This window comes from Colobus angolensis, unplaced genomic scaffold (assembly GCF_000951035.1).
Source record: "Colobus angolensis palliatus isolate OR3802 unplaced genomic scaffold, Cang.pa_1.0 Scaffold37, whole genome shotgun sequence".
In the NCBI taxonomy this organism is placed as follows: Eukaryota; Metazoa; Chordata; class Mammalia; order Primates; family Cercopithecidae; genus Colobus; species Colobus angolensis.
In genome coordinates, this window is record NW_012117043.1 from 1,638,620 (window position 1) to 1,647,150 (window position 8,531).

Below are 8,531 nucleotides of genomic sequence, written 5' to 3' on the forward strand. Positions count from 1 at the left end.
CTTTTAGTAGAGATGGGGTTTCACCATGTTGGTCAGGCTGGTTTCGAACTCCTGGCCTCAGGTGATCCGGCCACCTTGGCCTCCCAAAGTGCTGGGATTACAGGCTTGAGCCACCGCGCCCAGCCTCATTTTATTAATTCTAACAGTTTTTCTGTGAATTCTTTTGGGTTTTCTACACATAGGATCATGTTATCTGCAATTACAGACAGTTTTATTTTTCTTTACAATCTGGATGCCTTTATTTCCTTTCCTTGCCTGATTTAACTAGCTTGAAGCTCTAATACAATGTTGGTAAGTGTGGCAAGAGCAAGTATCCTTTCCTGATCTTACGGGAAAAGGCTTCAGTGTTCTACCATTAAGTATGATCTCAGTTGTATATTTTTCAAGATACTTTTTAGACTGAGGAATTTCCCTTCCCCAAGGTTTTGAATGAGCATGACTGTGCTCTAGTAAAATGTTATTTATGCTCATTGAAATGTGAATTTTATGTAATTGTAAGGTGTCACAAAATATCCCCTTTTGGTTTTCTCAAAGCCACTTAAAAAGGTAAAAACATTTTTAGCTTGCAGATTGTACAGAATCAGGCAGTGGGCCAAAGTTGGCCAATATGCCATAGTCTGCTGACTAACTGCTGACCTAGTATATGGTCTATCCTAGACAATACTCTGTGTACATTTGAATATGTATTCTGTTGCTGTTGGCTGAAGGGTTCTTTGGTGGGTGCATATATCATCGTTTATCATAATAAAATGTCTCTCTGGCTCCAGTAACTTGTCTTTTGTAACCTAAAAGCCATTTTTTTTCTTAACAGTAAAGTGATTTTAGTTCACCCATGGTTATATTTGTATGGTTTTATCTTTTATTCTTTTACTTTCAACCTATTTGTACCTTTGAATCTCAAGTAGCTGGACTGTGTTTTTTTGTTTTTTGAGATGGAGTCTTGCTCTGCCACCAAGCTGGAGTGCAGTGGCGCAATCTCGGCTCACTGCAAGCTCCACCTCCCAGGTTCATGCCATTCTCCTGCCTCAGCCTCCCGAGTAGCTCCTGGGACTACAGGCATCCACCACCACGCCCAGCTAATTTTTTTGTATTTTTTTAGTAGAGACAGGGTTTCACTGCGTTAGCCAGGATGGTCTCGATCTCCTGACCTTGCAATCCACCAGCCTCAGCCTCCCAAAGTGCTAGGATTACAGGCGTGAGCCACCGCACCCGGCCAAGTAGCTAGATTTTTAAAAAACAATTCAGTCTAAATCTTTGGCTTTTGATCATCTGTTCAATCTGTTTATATTTAAGGTAATTACAGATGTGGGTTTATGTCTGCTATTTAGTTATTTGTTTTCTATGTATCTTTCTTCCTCTATTCCTCTATTTCTTTCTTTTGTGGTAAATAGGTATTTTCTAGGAATTTAAATAGGTAACATTTTAATGCCTTTTTAAATAAAACTATTTTGGGGGATCATTTTCTTAGAGATTGTTGTAGGGTTTACAATATGAATCTTAACATAGTCTACTTTATTTTTTATTTTATGTTTTTGAGATGGAGTCTTGCTCTGTCACCCACGCTGGAGTGCAGTGATGCCACTCAGCTTACTGCAACTTCTGCCTCCTGGGTTCAAGTGATTCTCCCACTTCAGCTTCCCAAGTAGATAGGGTTACAGGCATACACCACCATGCCTGGCTAATTTTTGTATTTTTAGTAGAGATGAGGCTTTGCCATGTTGGCCCCATTGGGTCTCGAACTCCTGACCTCAAGTGATCTGCCCACCTTGGCCTCCCAAAGTGCTGGGATTACAGGCATGAGCCATCACGCCCAGTCATTTTTCCTGGTTTCCTTTAGTTTGTTGTCCATCACCTCCATTACGTCTTTGAACATATTTAAGATGATTGATTTTAAATGTTTGTCTACTAAGTCCAATAACTGTGCTTCCCCAAAGATAATTTCTATTAATTTCCTCTGTGAAGGGACCACACTTTCTTGTTTCTGCAATTTTTTGTTGAAAACAACATTTTGAGCATTAATGATAACTCCAGAACTAATCATATTCCCCTCCACTTCAGGATTTGCTTTCGTTGACTGCTATAGTTATTTGTTTAGTCACTTTTCTAAAATATTTTTATAAAGTCTGTCTTCCTTGTTATGTGTAGTTTCTTAAGTCTCCATTTAACTTGTGTTCGAAAAGCTGGTATTCTGACAGTGATTTTTTAGAATGGCAGAAGCGGGGAGAGGGAGAGAGGAAAAGAAAGAGGGAGGGAGAGACAGGAAGAGAAAGAGAAAAAAGGGAAAGAGAGAGAGACAAAGACAGAGAGACAAAGACAAAAACCACTACTGTCTTTGCAGAATGGCGCCATGCTGGGGCATTCCTACAGTGGTTTACAACTGTGCCTTAGCCTTCACTACCTGTATACTCTTAGTCTAGAAGCTCAGCCAGAGGTGAAACTGTAGGGGTCTTATAAGGTATTTTCTTACTGCGTATCTTGTTGTTGGCATGTGCAAAGCTTTCTAAATTACCCAGTGTACAATGTGCTTTTGGGTACCCTAATTTCCCAAGGAAACTCAAGTTCCTACCACTCCCAAGACTTTCAGCATTCTATTATATGCCTCAATTAAAATCTTTTACCCCAGGTGACTGCAGGTGGCTGGTTCGTGTGCCTTACAGAACTTCTGACGAATGCCCCTGCTTTTCCATCCTGGGTAAATTCTGAGTTAAGTATAACATAGCTAAGCATCTTCCAGTAGCTTTTCTGGTAGCCCCAGACTGTTTACACAAACACAATTTGTTTTGTTTTGTTTTGTTTTGAAGACAGTCTTGCTCTGTCACCCAGGCTGGAGTGCAGTAGCGTAATCTCAGCTCACTGCAACCTCCGCCTCTCAGGTTCAAGTGATTCTCCTGCGTCAGCCTTCCGAGTAGCTGGAACTACAGGTGTGCGCCACCATGGCCAGCTAATTTTTTGTATTTTTAGTACAGATGGGGTTTCATCACGTTGGCCAGGCTGGTCTCGAACTCCTGACCTTAACTGATCCATCCATCTTGGCCTCCCAAAGTGCTGAGATTACAGGTGTGAGGCACCGCACCCAGCCTGACAAACACAACTCTTTATAAATAAGGTGTGTTCTGCTCTCTCTGAAACCAGGGACCATGTGGGTTGCCATCTTCAAGGCTGCCATTACTAAACCAGACAATGGCAAATATATAAACAGGCTTTTAAATAATTTTTATAATTTTTTATAATTTTTAAAAAATCAACATTTGCTTAGTTTCTATAAATCTTTGTCTCTTTGTTCAGAGTTCTGACAAAGTTGAAATTAGCAGTTCTTTATTTTTCAATGTTTCTGTGGAGAGACAGGCTCTTAGAGCTACCCACTACATAATTTTCACTGAGTCACTCCTCTCATTGTGCTTTTAATTTGCCTTCTCTGAGGAAGCAGAACATCTTGTCATGTACTTATATTAGCGATTCATACATGTATAGTAAGAGTCTATTCAACTCTTTTGTACATTTTAAAATTAGATTTTCTTGATGTCCTAATGTGTTGTAACAGTCCTTTATATATTCTGGACACAAATCCTTTATCATATATGTAATTTGCAAATATTTTCTCTAGAGCTGTGAGGCTGTAGCATTTATTTTCTTAATGCCCTCTCTTGAATCTCAAAAGTTTCTAATTTTTTCTATGTCTTACACTTTTTGCCCCATTTATAAATTGTGCTTTTGGTGTTATATCTATGAAATCTTCTACCCCCAAATCACAAAGATTTTCCACATTTGCTTTTCTAGAAGTGTTATGTTTTTAGCTCTGACGTTTAGGTATATGGAATCCATTTTGAGTACATTTTTAAGCATAGTGTGAGGTAAGGGGTCTAAAATAATCTGTTTGCATATGAATATCCAATTTTCCTGCACCTTTTTTTTTGTTTTTTAAAGAGACAGAATCTTGCTATGCTGTCCAGGCTGGCATGCAGTGGCTATTCACAGGTGCGATCACTGCATACTCACACTAAAGTTGTGAACTCCTGGGCTTAAGTGATCCTCCTGTCTCAGCCTCTTGAGTAGCTGGGACTACTGGCTCAGCTCCTTCTGCACCATTTTTTTTTCTTTTTAAAGTCAGTCCTTTCTCTACTGAATTTTCTTGACATCTTTAAAAAATAATAAAAATGATAATAAAAATAACCATTGACCAAAAATATAGGGGTTTCCTTTTTTTATTTTTTGAGGCAGAATCTCACTCTGTCGCCCAGGCTAGAGTGCAGTGGCATGTTCTCAGCTCACTGCAACCTCCGCCTCCTGGGCTCAAGTGATTCTCCTGACTTAGCCTCATGAGTAGCTGGGACTACAATCGTGTGCCACCACGCCTGGCTAATTTTTGTGTTTTTAGTATAGATGGGGTTTCGCCATGTTGGCCAAGCTGATCTCAAACTTCTGGCACCAGTGATCCGCCCACCTCTGCCTCCTAAAGTGCTGGGATTACAGGCATGAGCCACCATGCCTGGCCAAGGGTTTCCTTTTAAAATGTCAATTCCATTTGACTGATCTCTATGATTCTACTTATTCCAGTTCTTGACTAATGTATCCTCAGGTAAACTGTGAAATCAGGAAGTCTAAGTCTTCCATTTTCTGTCATTATTTTGAAGTTGTTTAGGCTAGTCTGAGTTCTCTGCATTTCCCTATACAATTTAGGAATAGCTTGTCAATTTATAGAAAAAAGCTGGGATTTGATTGGGTGTGTTTTGAATCTACAGAACAATTTGAGAAGATTGCCATCTTCACAACATTAAGTTTTCAAATCCATTTACTTACATTTTCTTAAATTTCTGTCAGCAATGCTTTGAATCTTTACATGCACAAGTCTTGCACTTCTTTTGTTGAATTTATTTCCATGGGTTTGATTTCTTTTGACAATATAGTGAATGGAGCTGTTGTCTTCATTTTAATTGTACTTTCAAATTATTCTATCTAGTACATGACAATTCAATTGATTCCTTAATTATTGATCTTGTATCCTGTCATGTTGCTAAACTCATTTTATTTATTTATTTATTTATTTATTTTGAGATGGAGTCTCGCTCTGTCGCCCAGGCTGGAGTGCAGTGGCCGGATCTCAGCTCACTGCAAGCTCTGCCTCCCAGGTTTACGCCATTCTCCTGCCTCAGCCTCCTGAGTAGCTGGGACTACAGGCGCCCGCCACCTCGCCCGGCTAGTTTTTTTTTGTATTTTTTTAGTAGAGATGGGGTTTCACCGTGTTAGCCAGGATGGTCTCGATCTCCTGACCTTGTGATCCGCCCATCTCGGCCTCCCAAAGTGCTGGGATTACAGGCTTGAGCCACCGCGCCCAGCCTCATTTTATTAATTCTAACAGTTTTTCTGTGAATTCTTTTGGGTTTTCTACACATAGGATCATGTTATCTGCAATTACAGACAGTTTTATTTTTCTTTACAATCTGGATGCCTTTATTTCCTTTCCTTGCCTGATTTAACTAGCTTGAAGCTCTAATACAATGTTGGTAAGTGTGGCAAGAGCAAGTATCCTTTCCTGATCTTACGGGAAAAGGCTTCAGTGTTCTACCATTAAGTATGATCTCAGTTGTATATTTTTCAAGATACTTTTTAGACTGAGGAATTTCCCTTCCCCAAGGTTTTGAATGAGCATGACTGTGCTCTAGTAAAATGTTATTTATGCTCATTGAAATGTGAATTTTATGTAATTGTAAGGTGTCACAAAATATCCCCTTTTGGTTTTCTCAAAGCCACTTAAAAAGGTAAAAACATTTTTAGCTTGCAGATTGTACAGAATCAGGCAGTGGGCCAAAGTTGGCCAATATGCCATAGTCTGCTGACTAACTGCTGACCTAGTATATGGTCTATCCTAGACAATACTCTGTGTACATTTGAATATGTATTCTGTTGCTGTTGGCTGAAGGGTTCTTTGGTGGGTGCATATATCATCGTTTATCATAATAAAATGTCTCTCTGGCTCCAGTAACTTGTCTTTTGTAACCTAAAAGCCATTTTTTTTCTTAACAGTAAAGTGATTTTAGTTCACCCATGGTTATATTTGTATGGTTTTATCTTTTATTCTTTTACTTTCAACCTATTTGTACCTTTGAATCTCAAGTAGCTGGACTGTGTTTTTTTGTTTTTTGAGATGGAGTCTTGCTCTGCCACCAAGCTGGAGTGCAGTGGCGCAATCTCGGCTCACTGCAAGCTCCACCTCCCAGGTTCATGCCATTCTCCTGCCTCAGCCTCCCGAGTAGCTCCTGGGACTACAGGCATCCACCACCACGCCCAGCTAATTTTTTTGTATTTTTTTAGTAGAGACAGGGTTTCACTGCGTTAGCCAGGATGGTCTCGATCTCCTGACCTTGCAATCCACCAGCCTCAGCCTCCCAAAGTGCTAGGATTACAGGCGTGAGCCACCGCACCCGGCCAAGTAGCTAGATTTTTAAAAAACAATTCAGTCTAAATCTTTGGCTTTTGATCATCTGTTCAATCTGTTTATATTTAAGGTAATTACAGATGTGGGTTTATGTCTGCTATTTAGTTATTTGTTTTCTATGTATCTTTCTTCCTCTATTCCTCTATTTCTTTCTTTTGTGGTAAATAGGTATTTTCTAGGAATTTAAATAGGTAACATTTTAATGCCTTTTTAAATAAAACTATTTTGGGGGATCATTTTCTTAGAGATTGTTGTAGGGTTTACAATATGAATCTTAACATAGTCTACTTTATTTTTTATTTTATGTTTTTGAGATGGAGTCTTGCTCTGTCACCCACGCTGGAGTGCAGTGATGCCACTCAGCTTACTGCAACTTCTGCCTCCTGGGTTCAAGTGATTCTCCCACTTCAGCTTCCCAAGTAGATAGGGTTACAGGCATACACCACCATGCCTGGCTAATTTTTGTATTTTTAGTAGAGATGAGGCTTTGCCATGTTGGCCAGGCTGGTCTCGAACTCCTGGCTTCAAGTGATCTGCCTGCTTTGGCCTCCCAGAGCTGGGATTACAGGCGTGAGCCACCGCACTCAGCCAACATAGTCTACTATGTTTGATTGATACTAATTTTTTCCAGTAAAGTATAGAAACTAAAAAAGTATAGAAACTAAAACATAGAAACTTTGCTCAAATATAGCTCTACTTTCTACTCTCATCTTTGTGCTACTGTTGTAACTCATATATGATCATTATATGTTATGGGAACAACATGCTTTTATAATTATTGTCATATAAAAATGTTTAAATACATAGAATAGTTTATACTGTCTTTTATTATTACCTATGTGATTTCTACTATTGGTGCTCTTTATTTTTTTTTGGCAGTTTTTATGGTTTTATTTAAACATAAAACGTGCATATGAGCAGCTGTCTACTTATTTTCTTCACTGCACAGGCTGGCATTTGGATTGGTGACTCTGATGGCCAGTTGGGCTGCTCTTTCCACAATGTCTTTGCAGTTCTTGGAGGAAACACTGTGGGCAATCTCAGCACATTTGTTGCACATTAGCAGCACTTTCAGCTCCTTGACGTTGTGGACCAGGAACTTCTGGAGGCCACTGGGCAGCATGTGCTTTGTTTTTTGTTGCTGAACCTTCCACAAACTCTGTTGTCAATACCTCTGGGTTTTTGTCAGTTACACTTAGTTCTGACATATCAGTCTAACTGATGCTGGATGAACTTCTTGGTTCTCTTTTTGATGATCTTGGACTTCACAAGGGGACTAAGGGCAGCTATGATGCCGAGTAGGGGATGGCTGCCACCTCCATAGGCACCGCCAAGGAAGAGAGCCTCTTTATTTCTTCAAGTGGATGTTAATTACTGTCTGGTGTCACTTCTTTTCAGCTTGAAGAACTTCCTTTACTATTTAAAGACAGATTTCCTGGTAACAAATTCTCAGTGTTCATATAGGAATGTCTTTAGTTCACCTTCATTTCTTTTTTTTTTTTTAAAGTTTTTAAAAAAAGGGTTTAAAAATGTTTCTATTAAAAAATTTATTATATATAATAATAGTATATATTTATGGGGTACATGTGATATTCTGACATATGCATACAATGTGTAATGATCAAATAGGGTAAATTAGGATATTCATCACCTCAAATATTTATCATTTTTTTGTGTTGGGAATATTCCGAATCTTCTAGCTAATTTGAAATATACAATAAATTATTTTTAACTATAGTTACCTACTGTGCTATTGAACACTAGAAGTCATTCATTCTATCCAACTGTATTTTTACAGTCATTAACCTCTCTTCAATATCATCCCTCCTGCCCTTGCCAGCCTCTGATAACCATCATAATACTCTCTAATTCCACAAGATCAACTTTTTTAGCTCCCACTTAAAAGTGAGAACATGTGATATTTGTCTTTCCATACTTGGCCTATTTCACTTAACATAATGACCTCCAGTTTTATCCATGTTGCTGCAAATGGCAGGATTTCATTCATTTTACGGCTGAATAATATTTTATTTTGTGTGTGTGTGTGTGTATATATATATGTATACATATATATAATATATATATTTTCTTTTTTTTT

The 8,531-nt window shown here is 38.7% G+C and overlaps 1 protein-coding gene across 1 annotated transcript in view; it reads right to left on the reverse strand.

Moving 5' to 3' along the window:
• Positions 1-8,531, reverse strand: part of USP32 (ubiquitin specific peptidase 32) — a 233,496-nt gene that overhangs the window by 71,378 nt on the left and 153,587 nt on the right. The gene's annotated exons all lie outside the window — the stretch shown is intronic.